General features: G+C 38.3%; 1 non-coding gene across 1 annotated transcript; it reads right to left on the reverse strand.

Annotated features, from left to right (window-relative positions):
- Positions 1-2,566: 2,566 nt before the first annotated feature.
- Positions 2,567-2,673, reverse strand: LOC123839983 (U6 spliceosomal RNA). The gene has a single exon (XR_006789819.1). It is a non-coding gene; the product is annotated as a U6 spliceosomal RNA (small nuclear RNA).
- Between the last annotated feature and the right edge of the window lie 17,016 nt (positions 2,674-19,689).

Here is a 19,689-nt window from a genome sequence, read left to right on the forward strand (position 1 = left end):
AAGTCAAAATGAAGTTATCACAGAGTTATTCATCAAATGAATTTATAACTCTGAAAATAAAAATTTTAAAGTTACCATTGAAAACAATAAAATTACAGTCAGTCATGGCTAAACAAAGAATATGAGCCAAGAAATTTAAGTACCTTCTTGTTCTTTGATGTATTTGTTTTAATGGAAAATTTCCCTTATGATGACAACTTTGAACATTTAATTTATATTTATTCACATCAATCTGAGCCCTAGGTAAAAAGAAATCGCCATGTACTCTATACATTGCCTGTATCTTATAAACGTATTTAAGCCAAGGTTTTAGATTAAGAATTGAAGTATGTATTCATTTAGCACCAATCCAGTGGTTCTAATTGCAGTTGTAATAATCATTGATTCACATTTCCCACAATGTTGGAGCAAACTTCCAGTATGGAATTCAGAAGTGAAGAAAAGTATTCATCCTTCTTAGTCAGTGAGAACACGTGGCTTACTATCACTGCATTGACCTTGCACAGCCATAATGCATCAAGCTGTGTATACTGAGTCAAAAATCAAGTTGAACTCCAAAGAGAACTAGTCACAAACAATGAGACTTCCTAATTTAAAGAGTTTGGCCTCTCACTAGACAACTGCCATAGGCTTCAAATTCTTCCCTCTGCTTTCTCATATACTTTCCTCAGTGGATCATGCACAAAGCACAGTTTTTCCTGAATAAATCCTAAATCCTCCATAAATGATGGATGTGATGTTATCCACTTGCTTAAAACTTAATACACTTGGGAAAAGACTGACATTTCTCATCATTATCTGTAAGGCCCTGCATCTTCTGGACCCTTGACAGCATTCTACCCTGATGTCTAGTACAATGCTTGAGACACATGGGCTGCTTTCAGAGTCCATATTATTATTATTATTTTTTTTTTAAGATTTTTATTTATTTATTCATGAGAGACAGAGGCAGAGGGAGAAGCAGGCTCCCAAGGAGCAGAGAGCCCGATGCGGGACTCGATCCCAGGACCCTGGGATCATGACCTGAGCCGAAAGCAGACGCTTAACCATCAGAGTCCATATTATTCCAAGCTCCTCCCAACACAAGAATCTTTGTACAGCATTTTCCTTCTGCCTGGAACTCTCTCCTTCCTGCTCTTTCATCTGTTGATTCCATTAGGGCTCTGAATAAATATAACTTCTGAAAGGTCTTTCCTGAACTCTTTCTCCAGAAGTGCTTGGCTTCTGTAACTCTTTAGTCTTTTTATTTTAAATTTAATTTTATTATATTATATTAATCACCATATATTACATCATTAGGTTTTGATATAGTGTTCCATGAGTCATTGTTTGCGTGTAACACCCAGTGCTCCATTCGATCCATGCCCTCCTTAAGACCCACCACCAGGCTAACCTATCCCCCTGCCCCCCTCCCCTCTAGAACCCTCAGTTTGTTTCTCAGTGTAACTCTTTAGTCTTAATCATTGCAATTTCTTCCTTTCTTAATAGCACTTGCTATACCTTTTATTGTTTTATTATTTGGCTATTTAATTGTATTTTTCTCTTCCTTTCCATACTATAAGCTCTTTAAGGACAGGAGCTGTATTTGTTTGTCTTTAGCCACCCAGCACTCAGCACAATGATGGTACAAAGTAGGTGAACAGTAAATATTTTAGCAAATAAATCATTTATACCAAACATCTGGACAAGTATTTATTTTTTAAATATTCCACTTAATGTAAAATTGATATTTTATTGATAGAAAAAAAGTCACTCTGTTTTGCTAATAGCTTTGGTGAATAAGAAAGCAATTTACTCATATCCTCATGGCTTCTTATTCCTCTTGTGACTAATAGCATTCATTAGCAAGTTGGCTTTTAAGAATCATGAGTACATTTCGAGTTTATATAAGAACCAAATTTATGTCATTAATATAATTCCTCCCAATAGCCCCATGGTAAGAAACTGTAGAAGGTCACTGTGGAGGGATAGACAAATTTGTGCAAAGCCAAGAGATCGCCTAAGAGTAAAGGATAGACATCCTTCCTCTTTTTAATGTTATTAGGCAGGATGAAAAAAGTTTATTCCAACTGAGAGATATTGGGACTCCATAATGGAAATGACCATGAGGAAACAGGAAGTCTGGGCAGGTAATCCAGGTTTAGTACCAGGACCAAAGGGAAATTAGAAAGGGGTGGCTCTGGTACAACATGTGGCTGCTCTGGAACACATCACTGAGACAATCACCCTGGCATAGAGGAAACACTTTAGCAATATGGTAATTCACGGAAGTGTAAAGTAAACAGCCACCATCTGTTTGGAGAAGACTGTCTGGTAGTAATCCAGGAGGTCCCGGATTCTGTTTTATTGAAAGGCCACTGAGGTCTGTAAGAAAATCAGCACAGTAGTGAGCAAGGCTCTTCTGAATTGTGGAGCACTAGTTTTCTACAGGAATCATAACAAAAGCAAATGCGGCCAAAAGGCTGGCCTACTAGCGGATTACTCAGTGCAGACCAACCGAGCTCAGGAGTTCTAGGAAGTTTGGAGAAAGATCTCCAGGTGGATGGTCCACATTTTTTTTTTTTTTTTTAATATGGAATGCTTCACGAATTTGTGTGTCCTCCTTGCGCAGGGGCCATGCTAATCTTCTCTGTATTGTTCCAATTTTAGCATAGGTGCTGCCGAAGCGAACACTGGTCCATATAATTTGAATGTGAATGAACAACATGGACTTAGTTAACTATCTCTGGCCGACACTGTCAGTGCTCCATCTACTTCCCATAGATCCTTACTACCATTTCTGAGCACAGAAGCTCTAGTTCCAACCACCTGTCTTTGTGTCCTCTTGACTGAGGACTGACCACCAGAGCCTGTTCTGCTCAAGTGCTTAATGCATCAGAAGTGTTGGGGAATAGAAGAACTCCCTGGAAAATAGCTCAACCAATGGGAATTGGTAGAGAATTACCCCAATTCCTGCATTTTCAAAAGGAATAGCTGAGGAATGTATTCTATTTGAATGCTCAGAATTCCCAGGTGGGAATAAATTACAGTGGCTCTGAGCTTGATAACATAACCCTCTCTTGACTTCCTTCCTTTCCCTGCCTGTATTGTTTCCTAGGGCTTGTATAACAAAATAAAACAAAACAAAAACCCCAAACAACAAAAACAACAACAAAAAACAACAAATAAACTAAGTGACTTAAAACAACAGAAATTTATTTTCTTATAGTTTTGGAGACTAGAAAACCAAAATAAATGCATAAGCAGGATCATGCTTTCCCTGAAGGCTGTAAGGAAGAAATTTTCTTTGCTTCTTCCTCATTCTTGATGGTTGCCAAAAATCCTTGGTGTTCCTTTGTCTTACAGTTCTATCACTTGAATCTTTGCTTCCATCATCACCTCACCTTTTTCCCTGTCTCTTCTCTGTGTCTCTGTATCCACATCACCCTTTCCTTTCCCTTACAAGACACGTTATTGTATTTGGGGTCTGCCTTAACCCAGTGTGACCTCGTTTAATTACATACGCAAGGCCCCATTTCCAAAGGTCATATTCTAGGTGGACATGAACTTTGGAGAACACTGGTCAACAGGTATACTTTCTCATTTGTTTTTCCCACAAACAGTGTTTCTTTTTTTAAGATTTTATTTATTCATTTGAGACACAGAGATACAGAGAGAGAGAGAGAGCATGAGGAGGGGGAGAGGCAGAGGTAGAGGGAGAAGCAGGCTCCCTGCTGAGCCAGGAGCCCGATGTGGGTCTTGATCCCAGGATCCTGGGATCATGACCTGAGCCGAAGGCAGACACTTAACCATCTGGGCCACCCAGGTGCCCCAGAAACAGTGTTTCTTAAGATTACCTCTCAAGGAAACAACTTTCCCTTAAATCTTTGTTTCAAGGATAACTTTTGGGGGAGCTCTCACACCTTGGCTAACAACCATGCAAAGGTCTCACAAGAAGTAGATGTCTGTCAAGATAATACCTTCCTTCACTTTATCTCATTGCTTCTAGAGTAATACATTTGACCAAGTCTTGCTATGGATTAATGAAGGAAGTACTGTTTCTGCTGTAGGAGGTAAAGGATTATTCATGAAAAGAGTAGGAGAACTCAGCTATTAGAAACCAACCAGAACCCAGAGATCATGATTGGGATGGTGCTAGATCAATGAGGGCTGAACATAAGGTTAAATAAAGTCGAGTTTATTAATAATTGGGCTCCTAAATGATTTCATAATTTATATCTGTCAAGGATACCTGGAGCTAGCCTTAATATGTTGATGGGATGAGTTCTTTAAGAATAAAAAAAAAAAAATACAAAGCTAGGTAATTAGAGGTAATGAGGTAGAAATGCCAGAACTGCCTTGTGGTCAAAAGGCTGAGAGCATAGCAAACTAGAGTAAATCGATTATATAAAATTAGAGAACCCAGCAGCTGCCTCTGATTTCCAAGGATTATCTCTAAGGATAATCATTTCCCTAAAGCAATGAGGAGGCACCAGTATTGTTGGGAAACCAGTGGTGGCTATTCTTTGCAGGCTAGGGATTAATGGTAGGAAGGCTGCTATTCAACTGGATAACATGAGAAGGACAGAATTCCAAAAGAACAAAGGTCAGGTTTTAGCACTTAACCATCAGAGACAAGGAGCCATAATTGTGGTAATGGTAGAAAGTCTGAAATGACACTTGTGACTCCCAGGAATCTGTGGATGACTAACAAACTATGGTGTTCTTAAGGTAAAGGTCCAAGAGCAGCCAGTGATTTCTAAACTTCGGTAATGAAAAAAATTTATTTATAAATTTATAGAGGGTGCCTGGCTGGCTCAGGCAGAAGAGCATGCGACTCTTGATCTTGGGGGGTTGTGAGTTCGAGCCCTATGTGGGGTGTAGAGATTACTTAAATAAATAAAACTTAAAAAAAAAGTGGGGGACCAGAAGGCTGATGGCAACTGTTACAATGCAATTTATAATCCTGAATCTAATTTCCATACCTGCAACATTCCTCAAACAGAAGCTCCTCTGGCTGAAGGGGAGGCCAGGGCTCTTTGAGAAATAAGTATTTAATGCTACAACATGTATACATACTAGTAATTATTTCTATACATCTCAAAGAGACCTATGGTCATTCACCAGAGTAACTGTATAGTAAAGAAAGAGGAATACTCGAATATTTCAAGGATTGTTGAATATACTTTCAGTTGTCATTGATACTAGGGACCCCTAGTTGGAGTGGGGATTTCAAATTCTAGATGTTAAGTGAAGTACTGCTCTAAATCCATCTCACAGTGTAGAAAGTGGGTCTTAGTACCATATTCTATATCATCAGGAAAAGAACTACCCTGATGGAACATTGTAGTGTACTCTTAAAGACACAGCTTATGCCATGACTATGGCATCCTTATAGTCGCAGTAGTATTCTTCAAGATGAAAAATATACAAGGGCCCATTAGCCAGGAAATGCTGATTTATCCCATTATGTGGAATATATGGGATTGAGATCTAAGGATTAGAAGTAGAAGGAAGCTTTCGCCATCATTATCAGTGAGTCACATGTGGAATTTCTGCTTCCTTCTCCCCATAAACACAGATTCTGCTTGACTAAATGCCCTGATCCCTAAAGGCACTTTTCTCCCAGGGGACACAGTAAGCTAAAACTGTGGCTACTGCCTAGTCACTTTGAAATCCTTATCCTTATCCCAGAAGACCAAATGGCAAAAGTCACTACACAAGCAGGAGGAACTGATCATTCTACTATATAAAACATAGAGAAAACAATGTCTGAAACTCATGGGATTGGTGTTTCCATGCCTAGTGACAAAAGTAAATGAGCATGGGAAGGGCCATTTGGGGGCTCAAATCCCACCATGCAAGTAACTGAAAACAACAAAACTGCTGGTTGTGGATGCGGATAAGGGGAAATCTAGGAATGGCATGATAGATATTGCTGCCATTGGACAAACGAAGCAGTAGATGTTGGAGGTATTTCAGTAACACTCTTATTATTTTGTTTTGTTTTGTTTCAAGAAAGTAGAACTGCCAAAATTTTGAAGAATTGTGAAATGAGTAAAATTGACTTAGCATACAAGTAGTACATTTCTCATTTTTTTTCATTTCTCATTTTTTATTTGTGCATTTTCTAAGATATGAAATTATGGTCTTACAATATTGTAAATAGGATGTGAGGAGGAAAAACTCACTATAATTTTGCCATTATTTACTAGAGTTTGGCAGCATATGTAGATATAGAAATTTGTGCCCACATCTTTAAATATTTCTGAAAGCAGAAGGCTTACTAGAGAGGTTTGCAAACACACAATGAATAGGGACTCGTAGAATGGTGTTTCCAGGAAAAGAAGAATGAGAAAAATGCTCACCCAAGTTCCCACAGCTTTCAGAGTCTTCAGAAAAAAAAAAAATGAAGTTTTCTAAGAATATAAGTGGAAAAGGAGGTTTCCTTCCATTGATCCCTACCTCTTCAGAATACCATTTCAGAGGTATAATACCAAACAAGTCTTCTATCTGGGTTGTTCTCCCACTGATATGTGCTTAGTTTTTAAGAAGATTCTTGTCATGGCTTTTTTTTTTTCCTTCCTACCCCACAACATCAGAGGAGGCAGACCCAGAAGGGGAGAGAACAGAATATCACAAAATACATAGCTCCAACGTACTCATCTCCATTGTAGAGAAAAGAAAAGAATGAAAGAATAAGTCCTGCCTCCACCCCACTCCAAATTCCTGGGACTGAAACAACCATTTAAGAAAGATATAAGACTTGAATTGAATTTTAATTGGAAGTTTAAATATAAGACTATAAGGAAATCGATAACAGAAAGTGTATAGAAGGAGTCATATAATCTTAACACTAAGGAATTTACTAATCATTAGAGACTAGAGATTCTATATTATTCAGTTGGGGATATATGTTTTTTTAAAGGAAGAAATAAAAAAGGAAACGAGTCCAACTTACTCATTCAGTGAATTTGCATTGTTTAATAAACTAGTTACATAGGATGACACCAAAGAGTGGGACATCAGATCACAGAAGACACTACATCCATTATTTTACAAGCAAAAGGACTGATAACTAAGACATATCTATGCAACCAGTGTGACCTGCATCACTAGCTGAGGCTGTCTTTGTTAGGGTTCTCTCATGACAATTAATTTACATGCAAGTAATATATTTAAGAGCTAATACCAGTAAATACCTGGAGAGGAGTTAAGAAGTAAAACAGGAAAGGGAAGGAAGTCTATTCTCCTACCTTTTTCCCCACCTTTACTTGACATCCAGAGAATTAGGGTCAGTTATTTACAACTCTGAGAGCTCTCTCTATTTTATGTTTTCCTTAGTCTTCTTCTTTTTATACAGGTAAGAGAGGTGCCGGAGTTAGGATAGAAGGAGTAGAGCCAGTTAGGCTACCTCCTAACAAGCTGTCTGTTTTTTTTTTTTTTTTTTATTGTTGTGTAACAACCAACCCCCCAAATTATTGGTTTGTCACGAGAAGAACCATTCCTTTTGCTCACATATCTGCAATTTGATCAGAGACTTATGGGGAATTTTGTCTCTGTTCTATATGGCATCAGCTAGAATGTCTGGACTGGGGCTGGAAGACCCATTTCCAAAGATGGTTCAATAAACATGGTTAAAAGGTTGGTGCTGGTGACTAGCTGGACACTCAGCTAGAGCCCTGATAACAGTTTTGTGGCACAAGAGCCTTTCCATGGAGCTGTTTGGGCTCCTCACAACATGACTCATATTGTTGGTCAAAATAGCAACACAGCTCTGGGATATTCAGGAAGAAGGGGCATTGAATCACCTTTTTATGGAAGGAGTGAGAGAGACTCTTGGTACTGCAACAAGCCCTGAGGTAAATGCCCAGTTATGCATGATCTCTTTAAAATGGAGGGTGGGACCGTAATTCCCCTTAGTCCTCAAAACAATATTTTGTTTTTCAACCATTTAAATTTATTTGCCCTGATTTAAAGGTAACAGAGCCATTTCATTAACTGTTTTGAGAATACTCTGAATTTCATGTGTATATTTTTATCCCTTACAAATCCTTTTTTGCCCACATTAGATTGTCTTAAGAAATGAATAATCTTCAAAAATCTCTTATGTATATGAAGAATGAAAGAAGTAGAAAAGGAAATAGCTTTAAGCTAAGTCACACATCTCTAACAAATCAAATCAAATCAAAGTAGTGCTTCATGATGCAGCTATCAGCTAAATCAGGCCTATCAATTTGAATTTCTCCATGCCCTGTTCTTTTTCCCTTGCTTCCCCTGTCTTAACGTGTTTTCAAATCACTACTGATGCCTTCCACCTTCTTGACAGTTTCCTTTGTCACTGGTAAGGCTTGAATCTGGCATTGAACATAGGTATGACCGGGAGGATACTCAGAGTTTGCTGGCAAGAAAATCACCCTGAAAAAGAGTTTTCTCGCTGTGTGCTTAAATATATCTGTTGAGTCAGATGGTTTTTTCCCCCAAACTTTTCTTCTTCATAGGGAAAGAAATGGCCTCGTGGAGGCAAGTCTCTGTGTCTGAATAAAAAGACTTAACTATAGGGAAGATTATTTCTATGTTGAAATGAATTCTTCTCTGCGGCTTTATTTTGAACTATATTACCAATATTCCTCACGAATACAAAATTGGACAGCCGAATTTCATATCATTTTGATGAAATGAATAAATTCAGTGAGGACTACCACTGGTGCCGAGGGTCTTCAAGACTGGAGAGTTTATTTTGAAGCGTTATCAGATAAGAACAAAAGACAATATAAGCTCCAAACAGGCAAGCTGATTTCATGTTTGCCTCAGGCAAACCAAATGTTCACTGTTGATTTACCATTGAATTGTGAAGGCAAAGGCTATAAAAGCAAAAACAATCTTTGTTCTTTTTTTTCCCCATTGTGGTTCCTTGATACCCTAAAGTAATATGATTTGCTATGGAGGATGTGAATAAGGGTTGCTTAGACTTATGGTTCTGGAAACTTTGAACCGTTTCAACATTGTGGACAGGAGCATTAAAAAATCAAACCATTTCTGTGACAAAGGTTAGAAATATTGTTACAAAGATAGGGGAATTGAGTTTTAGTGATCTCTTTCCACCTTAGTGTCCCTGAAAAGCTTTGAGGTGAGGTAAAGCAGTAACACCACAAAATGTGATTTCCAGTATACTGCATTCCTTTAGAAGGGCACAGGTTTACAAAGCATTAGCTATAAGCACCAGGGAGGTCACTAATATTTAAGTGGCTATCACCAGTGGGAGCAAGAATCTGTGTTGTTGGACAATATCTTGCTAAGCAAGAAGAATCATTTCTTCCCTGAGAGAATTATACCAATCAGTTAACATAAACTGTGATGAATCAAAATGTTAAAGCAGCATTTTTTTTCCCACCACCTTAAGAATAAAGGTGTTTACTTTCCTAACTTTCTTTACTGAAAAAAAATGGGGAGAAAAATCATAATACTGTGATACTTTCATAGGAATCTTATTAACCTGATATAACTGATCTCGTCAAAAATGTAAGGAGTCAGATGAGGGACCGAAAACTCATAAAAATTTGCCTAACTGAGCAGAGCTAAGGAAAAGCCAAGCATGGGAGTCAGACTCATATACTTTACTGACCTCAAAAATCTCTGGTCAATTATTTACGCATTACAGCTCCTACTGGCCCTAAAAGTTACTAGGATCATGTTCTCATCATGAGGAAAAACAGTTTTAAAATATATCCCTCCCATTAGGTAAAAAGGAAAAATCCTTAATCATTTTGATATTATGTTAAAAATGTAATACCTACATTTTGAATCAAATAATACAACAAACCTCATCCTTTATATTATATTAGAATTAACAGCAATAGCATGGAGTTCTCTGGAATTTTCATATGTCCCAGGCCACACACTGTTTCTAGGGCTGCTGTAACAAGTACCACAAAATTGGTGGTTTAAAACAACAGATATGTATTGTCTCAGTTCTAAAAGACGTAAGTCTGAAATCAAGAGATCAGCACGGTTGGTTCTTTCTGAGGGCTCTGATGGAGAATCTGTTCCCTGCCTTTTTTCTAGCTTCTGGTGACAGCTGGGAACCTTTGTCATTCTTTGGCTTATAGAAGCATCACTGTAATACCTGCTTCGATCTCCACATGGCACTCTCCCTGGGCGTCTCTTCTTCTCTCTTATGAGGATATTGGTCATATTGGATTAAAGGCTCACCCTACTCCAATATGACCTCATCGTAATTTGCATCTTTTTTTTTTTAAAGATTTTATTTATTTATTTGACAGAGAGAGACATAGCAAGAGCAGGAACACAAGCAGGGGGAGTCGGAGAGGGAGAAGCAGGCTCCCCGTGAAGCAGGGAGCCCGATGTGGGGCTTGATCCCAGGACCCCGGGATCATGACCTGAGCCGAAGGCAGACGCTTAACAACTGAGCCACCCAGGCGCCCGTAATTTGCATCTTAATTATATCTGCAAAAATCACATCTCCAAGTAGTCACACATGTACAGGTATGAGGGATGAGGACTTCCACATATCTTTTGGGGAGACACAATTCAACCTATGGCAGGTAGAAATCATGCAGGAGAGATCAGCTAAAAAACCATCACGCAGAAAATATAAAGCCTGAAAGAGCTGGATAGATGTGGTTATATCTATGTGTGTATGTATATGTGTGTTTGTGTATGTGCTAATGTATTCAAATTTATGTGTGATATCACAATTAATACATTGTTTTTAGACTAGTTCCTCTTTTTGAAATGGATATGAAGCTATGGAAAGTTAGGAATCTGAATGGACTATTTCAATGATCAGGTATGCATTTCCTTCTTCTCTGTCTACAAATAATTTACCAATGTTTAGATTTCTTAGCTGGATATTTATCTTCAAGAAGTCTCTCTGGCCTTTGCCTTTGGAACTTGTATTCTCTGAGAAGATTCTCAGAATTCTCCAATCTTTTAATTAAAAAAAATCCTGGTTTTGGATGTATAAATTTATTATCTTTTTTCATACAAGTAGGAATTGATCATACTTTCTTCAGAAATTTTTATCATGAATAGTCATCATACCTTTGGTCCCATATTCTAATTTTCTAGTATTTAGATTTTTTTGGTAAATATTTCTTTAAATAGCTAAAATTATACCTAGTAATGATGAGGTTTCAATTAATATATGGAATATCAATATAAATCTGAATGCAGCTTTATAGAACACTGAAGACCATGATTTTATAGTTACATGGCACAAGGGTTCAGAGGCTATTCATCCGGAAAACCAGAATAAAAATCCTTAGGTCAACATTCATGTAATTTCTTTAAAAAGTAAAATACCTCCATAATATTTTAAAGAGATCCTTTGCCTCCTGTGCACAAAGCAGCAGTCCATTTGGAGCAAAATATATTGGTTAAGCTGCTTAGAACTCAAGTCTTCCTATTTTGTGTATGCATTTTTATTTATCTGTTCCCCACTTTTTATGGGTCTGATCTATGCTTGTTACAGAGTTTAAAAACCGTTCTGAAACCTAATTGAGTTGGTTTATTTTATTTTCTTTATACAATTTTTTTTATCTGTTTTTTCCCATAATGATACTTTCACTGTACACTAATGCTTAGATGTCCTAAAAAAAAGTGTTATTTGCTTTTGGTTTAGAAACTAAATTAGAGTAGCAAAAATACCTATAGTATCTGCCTCTTTTATTTTAAATGTGCTGGCTCTTTTATGTGACACAGATTCCAGAGGAAGTGTAGCGGTAGACAACAATTATTAATTTTTATTCCCCCTTCCGGCTCAGAAGGTAGTTACCTAAATGCTACTAAGTTTGGAGAAAAGAATATTACCTCTGTGATCCATATTCTTCCCCTAAACTACTGAACTAGCTTTATTGCCCAATGAGCTAATGAAGAGGAAAGCAGCCACGGAGCATACACAGTGAAAAACTGAACAGAAGGGTGAAAACTGGAGTCATCCAGCTCTTCTCCACTGCACCAAGTAGGGAGGGAGGGAAAAAGCTCTCCTCCTCAGACCCACCAGAAAAACAGGGCAATCTATCCCTTGGGAAATTCCTTTGGCCCCACTCATGTTCACGTTGATAGTGAGCATACACTCGTGAAGGCATGTAAGACAGCCCTTCATGCTTTTATCTCCCTGATTTAGCCAACCATCTTTTAATGGCCTCTTGCAATTCTCTGTTAGGACTCTTACTGTGAGGAGGCTATCTCTCTGTCCATTGTTGGCCATTATGGGTTATAAAATGCGTTCCCTGGTCTGCAGAAATGATGGTCTGCCGTCCAAATTGGTGCAATATCTCCTGTTCTGGTTCTTTCATAATACTCAGCGTTTGCATCTACCCTGAGTAGGTGTAGCCCAATGCACAGTCAGTGTCTATTCCTATCAGGACCCATCTGTAGCTCACAGTGCTACCAGCATCAGTCTCACTTGCCAGCTATGATCAAGGCCTTTTTCCACCAGGGGATCTACCACATAGCCATCTGCAGTCTCTGCCTCTCTTGGCAGATAGGACAGTTTTTATTAATTTTTTTGTCTCAGAGGGTGCAGAAGGGCTATGTTTAGACTCAACCCATCTCTGCGTTGCCGCCCTACCCTCAGGTTCACTTATTTCATGGATCCAGGTGGCCACATTAAGTGAGCACATGGGGATATCTGCTTGTTAATTCCAATCACCTTCTGAATCGGAAAGAAGATTCTTCTGAGGGCATCACCATGTCCTACTTTAATGACAAATGTCAAATTCCCAGTGATTTTCATAGGACTGTGTATGCCCCATTCCATTGCCCTCCTGCCTAACCATATGACTAGGTCATTGAGCACTGCCTGGGAGTCAGTAAAAAGCCATACCTAGGAGATTTTACAACTGTTCAATTCTTCCATCACTGCTAGGAGAGCAGCATGCAATTCAGCCCACCAAGCTGATTTGTTTTTACCTTCTTCCCTCAGAGTGGTAGCCCTCCATATAGGATGTTGGAACTGCCACTTTGTCAGTCAGCTGAGAGTTGTTTATAGGGCACTGTCTATGTTAATAGAATCCAACAGCGTCTCATGCACTTCCAGAGTCAGTCTTAAAGAGGAAAAGAGGGTCCCTGCTTGTAAGTGTCTCTTCCTTGAATTGCCTAGTCAGCATGATCCTGTACAAACCATTTAAATTTTGTGGAATTTTTAGGGCACTGACAACCCCCTTAAAGCATTTCTCTAGGACATCATCATAGACATTATAGCTACTTCGGATTTTAAGATCACTTTATGTCGGCTTCATGGAAGTAGCTTCAGTTAACAATGTCCAATAACAAGGTAGTAAATGCCCCTCAAATGGAAATTCTTCTACTCTAAAACCCCAGTAGTGTTGTTGGGAGATGTTCATAAGCCCCAATCTATGCTCCACTTAGGGCTACCACACAGGGTTTCCCTACCAGCACTCCAGCTTGTCTTTCACACTGTGTGGGCTCAGGCAGTCTTACTGGTTCCCATTTAATATGTCCAATTAACGTTGCCTGAAGGGCAGATTTACATGCTTTCGATTTTACAGTACTAGGTAGGGAGAGCATTCCCCAGTGAGATACAATGCCTATTTCTACAATAGATCAGGTAAAAGAGACTTCACATAAAACCCTTTCACATAAAACCTGTTCAAACATACCAATTCTCTTACACATTTTTCCCTTAATTCCATCAACTCTTACTCTTACATCTTCTGTTTCCTAACTGTAGCCTCTATTAAGACTTCATCCACGGGTGCCTGGGTGGCTCAGTTGGTTAAATGACTGCCTTCGGCTCAGGTCATGATCCTGGAGTCCCGGGATCAAGTCTCGCATCAGGTTCCCTGCTCAGCAGGGAGTCTGCTTCTCCCTCTGCCCCATCCCCCTCTCATGCCCTCCCTCTCTCACTCTCTCTCTCAAATAAATAAATAAAAAATCTTAAAAAAATAAAAAAAGACTTCATCCATAGGTTTGTGCTTTACAATACTAGAGAGGGGAAGTATTCCCCAGCCAGACATATTATTCATTCTCAAAAAAAAAAAAAAAAAAAAAAAAAAAAATTAGGTAAAAAAGACACAACTTGTTTATATAAAACTTGTTTAAACATTCCAACTTCCATAATCCTGTCAACTATTACATTTTTATATTCTCTCAATCCACCTGTAGCCCAAATCAGGGCTTTGCCAATGGGTTTGGTACCACAGTTCATGGAACAACACCTGTATTAAGGAATCCTGGTAACATCTCTTCTCTAGCCTGACCTACCCCTGTGCAATAGGCTTTGGGTGCCCAGCAAAGAGTAAAGCAGAGAGACCCTGGTTCTTTTGTCAATTTTTTATCTTTATTAACCTAATCACTGTCCTAAGTGATTTCTGGTCAAGTTTTTCATAGTAATCTCTACCTTATGACTTTTTAAATTTCGCCAAATTGGAGAAAAGAGAATAGACATGTTTGGGGCTGTTTAATGTTAGGGGAGCAACAGGGGATCCTTTTGGTACCCCAAAGCTTTGACAGTGCTATATTATAACCTTTATTTTAATCCATCAACGTCCATTTTATTCATCCCATTTCTTAATAGCCATCTACAGATTTCCACCCTGCTTGGATGAGTTCTATAACTCCTCCCCTCCTGTTTCCTCTTTGTTTCACTCCTGCTAACATTTGCTTTACCCACCTTATTTCTTAAAATAACCTTTTACAGATTTCTACCTAATTGGGAAGAGCCCCTTGACTCTTACCTAGGCCTCTTCCCATTCTCTTGTTAATTGACCTTATTTATTTATTTGTACCTGTAAGACCCAGTAGGGAAGCTGAGACAGTAAATTCTTTCTGTCCCTTGGTTATAATGGGGTGCCCACATGAAAAAGGCCCCTTTAGCCACAGCATTTACTATGACTAGGTAACTGGCATATTCATGGGTAAATATCCTTGTTGTCATAAAGCCAGTCCCATGTGGCTTGCATATGAAGCATATCAACTGCTACATCTGAGGAATTCCACATGGCATTTATAGGGGGAGATGGACAGCCTCCCTTCTCAAGGTAAACAGACCATACAGTGGCTCTTATCCAGTTCGCTAGGCTGACATATAACCATCTGTGATTGTTCCATAGTGAGCTGTGGGTCCTGTGTCAACCCAAACAAGCTCTTTCATTCTGCAGCATTCAAAACCAAAGATACAGCTCCTAAATTATACTCAAACCTGTTTCAGTAAAAGTTCCTTAAGAACTTGATGATATCAATCCACAAAATGAAACAGTCCTTGTATACTGCCCTCCTTGGTTTCCTGGTTTGCCCTTGCCCCATGTTGCCTACCTTATTGGTGACTAGTTAATTATAAAAGGATATAATTCAGGGCGAGCCAGATGGAAGAGATGCATAGGGCAAGGTATGGGGAAAGGGTGTGAAGCTTCCATGCCATCTTGGATTATACCACTCTCCCCAAATATCCACCTGCTCATCAAGCAGGAGGTTTTCCAAATCGCACCATTTTGGGTTTTTATGGAAGTTCCATTACCATGGATGAAATCTTTGGCCATTGGCGGTTGAACTCCATCTCCAGCCCCTCTTCCTTCCTCAGAGATCTGGAGGAAGCCTTAGCTCCACTAGAAACAGGGCCCCCATCCTTAAAGGCTTTCCAAAAGTCACCTCATTAACACAACAAAAGATGCCTTTATTGCTCTTTTGCTCTCATCACAGAAAATTTCAAGAGTTTTAGGATTTCTGTGCCAGATACCAAATATTTATTTCTTATTACACATCACAATATTATAGTACCTTTGAAACTTCATAGAAATCTACTTACTTGGAATATATGATGGGACTTAATTTCCAAAGACTTCCTTTTGAAGAAACAATAACCTGCACAAATGCTTCTCATCCTTTTTGACTATGAACCAGAACAATAAAAATGGAGTCACTTATGTCAGGGACAAAATGGAGTTGGCCAAAGCAGGCACATTAAAGAAAAACAAAACTTAACCTTACCTAAGCTGCAGGAATTTATAGCTCTCCTCAGAAATCAGCAGAGGATGTCAACCAGTCCCCAAATGCCAAGTTTGTTTACACCATCTTTGGGCTCCCTTGTTCCTCTGACTCAGCTACCCTGATCCAAATAAGAAAGAACACTACTAGGCAACCAATCAGCTGAAAAAGTCAAATAACTTCCACATTTACCACGTTAAAAAAAAAAAAAAGACTTTAGTCTGTGAGCAACTTAGAACTCTTTGCTCCATTAACCTTGAGTTTCCTGGCTTGCAGGTAGAAATTCTTGCAATGAACTCATCTTCCTGATATACAGTTTGATTTTTGACATGACAATGACATTTAAAAATTTCAAAAAAATAATGATTCCATAGGAGGAGATGGTCTCTGGAATTTACTATAATTTGATTGAAAAAATAAGTATTAAAAAGATAAAACCTTCTACCAATGTAGGACTTTTAGGAAGAAACTATTATTTTATGAATTTGTAAAATTAGTGGTTTTTTGAGAATTGGGTGCATTAGTTTATAGGATAACACTTCTCATTGGGTACATTAGCTTATAGGATAGCACTTCTCATTTAACTGAGAATTAAAGCAACTTTATTTTGACATTAAATTATCTGAAAAAAATATCATTTGTTTTTCCCTATAAAAAAAGCTTATTTTGAATTAGTTTGAAATAAAACTACTTTGAAGTAAGAATTTTTAGAAATTTATAGAATTCTTTTAAGTAAATCTTTCCATATATGTTTTTATAGCAGTTAAAAGTCTGTTATTCCTATTTACACAGTTTTACTGATTTCTCTTTGCCTTTCAAAATTCTTCCTTCATGCTCCTTACATTTTCTAAGAGGTGGGGAGAGGCAAAACTGTAATTTATATCAAAGTGAAATTCTCATAATATCTTTGAAGATTTTAGACTTTTAAAACATGGTTTATCTTTGAAAAATCAAGTATCACAGCTGTTACTAAGAAGCACGGACTGCCAGATTTAAACATGGTAAAAATGTTAAAAATCCATCTTTTTTATGAAGTACTTTATCTTGGTCTTCTAGTTCAGGACATTGAACTAGCTTCAGGCCAAAGCTACTCTAAGCAGTAAATACTGACATATCAACACCATACAGCTAATTAAGTTTTCTCTCATCTTCCAACATTTACATTATCCCCCTAACCACACCCTATTCAGGAAAATACTTCTATACTTACCTATCTCCTGTTATCACCTACAGTTGCTTTGTTGTTTTTACTTCATTACTACTTTTAATTCCTTCGTTCTGTTATTCAGCCTTAAGCCAGATGTTTCTTCCTTAAAAATAATAAAACAGAATATTTCCTAGAGGTCGTTCTGTTCTTATTGTGTTCAGTGCCCAGCTTCCCCCTTAATTTTCTACACTGGAGGTTTACCCTCAGTATCCATGCATACCCAGGGATGTTCCTTTTATTACTTATTTTACAGATAACAGTAGAAATGGACAAGCATCTGTTGCCTTCCCAGCATGTATCCACCCTGTGCACTGTGAGCAGCCATACAACTGAGAGGAGTTTGACTCTACTCCCAGCTTTCAAGTTTGCTCTATCATCTCAGCCCCCTTGCCTCAGGGATTGATTTAAACTATGCCTATCTCAATTAGAACAGAGCAAGGTTGGAGATCTGTGGTAGGCTGAATAATGGCCTCCCAAAGATGTCCATGGCCTAATCTCCCAAATCTGTGAATATTACCCTATATAGCAAAGGGATTTGGTATTTGTGATTAAATTAAGAATGTGAGGTATAGAGATGATCCTGAATTATTTCCTTGGGTCCTAAGTGTAATCACATGGGTTTTTATTGGAAGGACTCAGGAGGGGTCAGAAAGCAAGGAGAAGGTTATGTGATAATGGAAGCAGAGATTTGGAGTGGTTCATGTTGGAGACATAGAAAGGGACCACAAGTCATGGGATATAAACAACAAACACTGGAAGAAGCCACTAAACACTGAATAAGGCAAAGAAAAAGATTGTATCCTCAGAGCTTCCAGAAGGAACCAGTCTAGCAGACACCTTGCCGTTAGCCCCAAGAAACTGATTTCAGACTTCTGGAACTGTAAGAGACTAAATTTTTGTTATTTTAAGATGCTACATGTGTGGTATTTTGTTGCAGCAGCAATAGAAAACTAATATAGGATTAGGACCTAATCAATGGGCTTTTCTTGTGTAGTTGGTTACAAAACAAATTTCATTTTTTCTGTATGGTATATAGAACAGAGGTGAAGTATGGAACTACTAGCCATTAACCCATATGATTGAGGACAACTTGAATGTGAAACTGACAAATGCAGAAGAGTTTAAAAAAAAAAGAAAGAAAAGTACAGAAAAGCAGGAGCATAGCCCTGGTCAAAACATGCTTGAAACCTGCAATGATTCAGGACTGTTACAGTTACATAAGCTTATAAATTATCTTCATTATTGACAAGAGTTTTTCAATTACTTGCGACAGAAAGCAACTTCATTGACGTAACAGTTTTGCACAAAACCTAAAATTTTAAATACAGCAGCTAATACGCTTTCAAAGCTGGTTTGAACCGGTGTCACAGATTAGTAAGGACTCTGAAAGCAGGCTTGGTATTATGGTGCCTGAATTGTTCACCACCATATCCTCATTCTCTAGCACTGTTAATGAATGTAAATAGATGCTTAATAAATGTTTTTGAAATGAGTTGATGACTACAGGGCGCCTGGTTGGCTCAGTCAGTTAAGCGTTGGACTCTTGGTTTTGGCTTAGGTCATTATCTCAGGGTCCTGAGACTGAGCCCCGGACCAGGCTTCACTGAGCAGGGAGTTTACTTGAGATTCTGTCCCTCTCCTTCCCCCTCTGCCCCTCCTCCCATGCCATGCCTGTGCTTGCTCGCTCTCTCCCTCTCTCTCTCAAAAATAAATTCTTAAAAAATAAAGAAATATGTTCATGACTAAATATAAAAAGTACAAAGCGTGACTAGAATGCAATTATCAGCTAATCTTGCCTTAAAAATATAAGCTATACAAATGCACAAGGGCCAGGCAGTAAACGAAAATAGAATGCTAACCCACAACTTCTATAGTAACCAGTCAGGAAGGCAAACCACAACCTCTGCAAGCAATTGGCCCAAAACAGTCAGAACTTGGTGAGTGACTGCTTCCTATCTTTGCCCTATGATTCCAACTCAGGACCGATCAAAGAAAGCCAAATATGCTCCTCAAACCAATCACGTAAGATGCCTAACTTCTCATTAGCCTGCCTTTAGCTCCCCCTTGCCAACAACCTCCAGTAAGAACATACCTGATGTCATCTCTTTTTCTACTATAAAGCTTTTTCATTGCCAAGTGACAGTGGCTGAATCCTTTGCTATAGCAAACTCTGAAATAATAGCTTCTGTTTCTTCTCATTTGGATTGTCTTCATTTATTTCCACAGCTATACAAATGAAGCTGACAATAATTTTTCTTCAGGTTATTTCTTGTCTTAGTCATTTATGCATAAGACACGGTTTCTATGAAAAGCTACCTTTTCAATAAAATTTCACCAAATAAACAGGTCAAACATTTTTTCTTGAAATGCAAAGTAAATAGATGGGAATTAAGTATTTCTGTCCTAAAATAATCTCCCACTGATCTGGAATTTGCTTAAAGTTTGACCACTGGGGTTTTATTTAATTCACTTATTAATTTTTAAAAAATGTATGCAACAATTAAAACTCTTCATGAGGGGCGCCTGGGTGGCTC

This window comes from Mirounga angustirostris, unplaced genomic scaffold, assembly GCF_029215605.1.
Source record: "Mirounga angustirostris isolate CCGP_5_RB_7025 unplaced genomic scaffold, mMirAng1.0.hap1 SCAF_3, whole genome shotgun sequence".
In the NCBI taxonomy this organism is placed as follows: Eukaryota; Metazoa; Chordata; class Mammalia; order Carnivora; family Phocidae; genus Mirounga; species Mirounga angustirostris.